Here is a 5,228-nt window from a genome sequence, read left to right on the forward strand (position 1 = left end):
GCGGCGGGTGTTTTGTTATATCTGCGGCGGCGGCCATCGGATCGGTGGCGAGTATCGTGGATGATCTCAAGGTGTTCAAGCCGTTTAATAACAATTACTGATGAATGGGTTGGGGTTACCGTTATTGTTGTTATTTGTGCCCATTTAGAATTGAAAAAAATTTGTGCACCTAAGACTTAACCTTAGCGGGATTATTAAGATGGTATTGGGCGATTATATTCACGTTATATTCTCTGTAAATTTCTTATGACTTATATGTACAGAGAGTATAATGTGGATATAATCCTCAATACTCTCCCTGTAACCTACTAGTCAATACGCAGCGCTGCGTACATCTTACGTACACAAATCTTTCTCTTTAAAATGAAGTAATATTTGTGTGTGGATGAGATAAGTGAGAATGTGCTTGAATTTGATAGTATTTGATGATATTGTGGTGAAATATTGTAGTAGTATCATCAAATATTATCAAATATCACTAATTCATTTTATTTTATTTTATGTATTTTACTATTAGATATATTTTTAGAAATCAATGAAATTGCATCTGTACTGCACAATTCAGAAAGAATTTTTTTTTTAAAGTATGGCTTATTTGAGCTAATCACAACCAATTTTAAGAAATCAATAGATATGATTAGGATTAAAAACAGTACATTAAATCATAATATTAACTTTGCATTTTATTTTAGGAAAATTTACATAAATACCTCCTGATCTTGATAAATTATGTTTCTCACAACTAAATTTTTAATTTTTCATGCATAGCGCTTTATCTATGTATGAAAAGATGGATTCGATCATTACAAAATATAATAAGAGCTATTTTTTTTTATATGATAAAAGAATTGGTTGCTATGCAAATAAAAATGGAAGTATTGATGTGAGATTCATAAATCCATAAGCATTGAGTGAGATGTATGTCAATGTCCCTTTATTTTATTAGTATTTTATATTAAACTATAGTATTCTATTGTAATATTACAGCATAAAAAGTTAATAATAAGAATGTGACACAACATAAACTAGATATATGTTAAAAGCATAAATTTATGATATGATTATGGCTAACAGAAGCATGCATATTGTGGCTAGCAACTGATGTTGCAAAAATGAAGCATAGTTGTTGCTTAACAGTCGATGTCGACGGCAAAACAGACATGATTGCTCACTAGAAAACCATTAATTAGTTGTAACTACAAAACATTTATATCCAAATAACTTCATCAAATTACAATGACTCAAAATAAGCATACAATTAATCTTCTTTTAGAAAAGAATCAATAAAATAGATGAACATCAGTTGGGCACTGATTCACCATTCCCACAAACACCTGATCATTTCCTTGATATTGCTTTGGCTTTTAAATTTTATAACATTAATAGTGGAGTTTGGGTAAAAGAAAGTGACCTTAATGACCAAAATTAAACTCAACTTTTAAGAAATTATTAAGTTAGACTGTGTCATGTTCGTAATATTTAATTATTTATTATTTGAGTGAGTTGTATCTCAACTTTAATAATATAATCTGTGTTAAGTGATGACAGTAATATAGTAAAGGTTGATACAATTGGCTGAAACAAAAAATAGAATCTTCTGCAGTTAACTGTAGCCAATTCATTTCAGAGTTTTTCTCTAATGCTCTATAAACAGTTCTCCCCTGTAATAATTTGCTTTAGCTTCTAATACTGATTCTTCTTGATTGCTCCATCTGTTCTTCTTCTTTAGCGTTGCTAGATCTTTCATGATATTAGATCCGCGACATTAGCACTTTAATGGAAGAATCAAATGTATTAACATTCAATGAGGGACTTGTGTCTCTCAAGATAGTAGATCAATCTATCCCTCCATCCCTCAATCTTTTTATGTTTGACATCAAAACAATGGTAAAAAAAGTGATTTTATATTATGTTAGTATTTTATTTAAAATATGTAAAAAAAAAAATGAACACCTCTTCAATCACTTAAGCTACACAAATTTAAAAATCAATTATTATTAAAAACTGACTAAGTGATATTCAAATTATATAAGTTGACTTATATGATTCAAGAGAATATATCCATCATTACTTTTTAGGAACTTCAAGTATTATTTCATAGGTCAGTGAATTGCCATGTGCTCCTTGGGGTCAAAAAATGAAGAAGAAAATGATTTTTCTATACAATTCTTATTTATATTCATCTCTGTTATCTTTATATAACCAGCATATAAATATGTAACATAAATACTATTAGAAAAGAAACTCATCTTAAATAATATATTCTAAATTGGCTTTGGGGACGAGTCAGAAAAAATTATTGGTAATAATTTTCTTACATTAAAACATAGATCATATTAATTTTCATGCCATATTTTTTTATCATTCAAGTTAAAACACTTAGCCAAGTTTGATAAGAATTTATATGAGAATTTTAAACAATTAACTCTTATTATACATCGTTAACTTGCTCATTTGTCAATATGGGTGTTGCCTTAGATTTGAACATTTTGCTTTAAGGCTTTGACTAATAAGATTGAAATATTAATATGTAAACTCCAAAAGATTCCCTTTATTCAAATATATTTCCTTATACATGCCAAAAAAATACTTTTTTTATGTCTGATGTTATAGAAAATTAAAGGTTTTAGTATGCTTATTGACAATCTAACTTTAATTTATCTGCATGGATAGAATTTTTTCCACTTAAAAGTCTAAATAAGTTTTTTCTTATATGCATTTGTCATGTGATATATAATCATTAAATCCAAAAGAAAATGAATAAGCACATGCATATAATGTATGAGCAATTTGGATTATGTAAAACATGTCTTTATACAACATGTGTCAAAACCACATTGGCTATTAAATCTAATTAAGAATGGTCATGCCACATTGATGCCCTACAAAGGAGAAATTTTGGAGGTAATTCATAAGGATCTATGAAATATTATGAAATGAGAGTTCAATCAAATTTGGATTGACACATGTAAGCATCGGTCATTATGGTTTGTTAGGATGAGGATTTGGAGATGAAGTAATAGACTTATGTTGGGCAAATGATAATGGACATACAAGCAAGCGCTATAAAAAATGAGGCCTCGGATTAGTGCCAAGTAGATAAAAATATGTTGATTGGATGGTGTCATTAAAAAGAGGATGGGTCAGATAATATGTTATTAGTTTATTACTCGTAAAAGTGGGTAAGATAATATTGGGCAAAAGATGATATAATATTAGTTTATTACTAGATAAAAGTGGGCAAGATAATATGTCAGGCCAATGAAAATAGTGCTCCAAATGATGTTAACTTGAGCACATGTTGAATATGACCTATCATATTATGAATACATATGTAGATCTAGTTAGTTGTGCCTAGTCATCCTTGATGCGAAAATTTTTTTGATACACAATGATAGCAAAAAAATAACGTATTGCACAAATCACTGACAATGACATATTTTAGGAGAATACATTTTTCAAAATTAGTTTGAAAGAAGTTGAGCACATTTTTCATATGCATTAATTGTAAATTAAACTCTTAGAAAAGCATATTAACATCAACAAAAAAGTGACGACTGAGAGATTTGTTGAGTTGGTCGTAATTTTTGTAAGTTGTTATTGTCGAGGAAAAAATAAGGTTTTGATAACTATTAAGAACATTTAAATTAATTTTCTTTAAAAAAAAAAATTGGATAATAACTTTCATACCTCTAGCACAATTTATTAGATTTTTTTCTATTATAATATTTATTAAAATCAATAAAATAATCCCTTATGAAATGAAAGTAGACCTTAAAACCCTTCCTCACTTGAGCCATGTGCCATAGATATTATCAATTGAAAAGCAAATAGTGCTTTTTTTGACTCATCATTCTTGCATGCATTTGTATTTTTGTATGTAAATATCTAATTAAAATACTTTTCTATTATTTATATAAATCACATGTTATATTTTGTAATAAACACCATTAAGTATTTAATTTACGGCACAGCTGCCAAAACACTGGAGGATTACAGGCCCTTGTTCAGATGTCATAAGCTGTCAGTTTCCTCCGTCCAAGGCCTTCAGAAACGTCCAGTTAGCTTGTAGCAGCTTTTAGCTTCATAGTATGGACAAAGTATGGCGTAAGTATGTTAACATTTACATCAATTATTTAATTAATTAATTAATTATTGTGGGACTTGAAAGCAAACTGCAGATTTCCACCATGCTCGACAGCCAAACAAATTGTAATGATTGACTAGATTCATTTTTTAGCTCGCAAGTTGCGTTTATATGACAGCCAAACAAGGTGTTCGGGCCGGCCGGCATGGGAAATGGTCGGTCGAATCGATTGGAATGGTGGCGGTCGATCAGTCGAGCCGACGAAAATGTGCACAAATTTGATATTTTCAAAGCACTTTTTTGAAATCATGTTAAACACACCAACGCAAATGTGAACGCTTGCATGAAATAGTGGCCGGTCGACTTCGACGACGGAGAGTGAAATGATGAAGTAGTAGATGTCAGTCCATTACTCCGTAATGGAGAGCCTAACTCGAGCCAGTCGGTAAAAAAAATGAAGGATTTCTCATACGAACATGGCCTTCGAAGTCTAGAGAAAGGGGATCGAAGAATCATTCGTTCTCTAGCTCAAAATGGCTTCATCTCATTCGTCAGGTCATGAAGTTATCGAATGGTCACATGGTTGCTAGTTCCCCGAATAATTGGATTGGGTTCTAAAGAAATTTTAGGTTCCGCTCTATGTATTTGCACACTCAAGAAGAGTGGTGGAGGTAGTTGAAGAAGAAGTGGAAGAAGAAGTGGAAGAGGAAGAAGAGAGGTTGTAGTGAGCAAAACCTTCTTCTTACCTTTCCCTCAAGTTCCTCATCCCCAAGCCTCCAAAAGAATTTTCAACCTTTGAAGAAGAAGATGAAGAACCAAGAACCTCTCTCTCCCAAAAAACTAAAGGAACTCAAAAAAACCAGAATGGGGAAGAAGAAGCCCTTTCTTGGAAAAAATATTACCTCCGGAGTACTGATGCATCAGTATTCCAATGATGGAGTGTCACGTATGCAATGGTCCCACTGTGACGCCACGTGACACCCCACCATTGGAGTACTGATGCATCAGTACTCATGAGGTAATATTTTTTTCCTTTCTTGGTGGCTCCTCCTCTTTTCCCAAGGATGTATGTCTTTCCTTCTCCAAGAAGCCCCAAGTGTCCAAAAAGTAGACATCCCCTATGCCAATTATACCTTGATCC

General features: G+C 31.6%; 1 protein-coding gene across 1 annotated transcript in view; it reads left to right on the forward strand.

Moving 5' to 3' along the window:
* Positions 1-5,228, forward strand: part of LOC110036296 (amino acid permease 5-like) — a 23,027-nt gene that overhangs the window by 2,543 nt on the left and 15,256 nt on the right. The gene's annotated exons all lie outside the window — the stretch shown is intronic.

Source organism: Phalaenopsis equestris, unplaced genomic scaffold (assembly GCF_001263595.1).
Source record: "Phalaenopsis equestris unplaced genomic scaffold, ASM126359v1 Scaffold000002, whole genome shotgun sequence".
Classification (NCBI taxonomy): domain Eukaryota; kingdom Viridiplantae; phylum Streptophyta; class Magnoliopsida; order Asparagales; family Orchidaceae; genus Phalaenopsis; species Phalaenopsis equestris.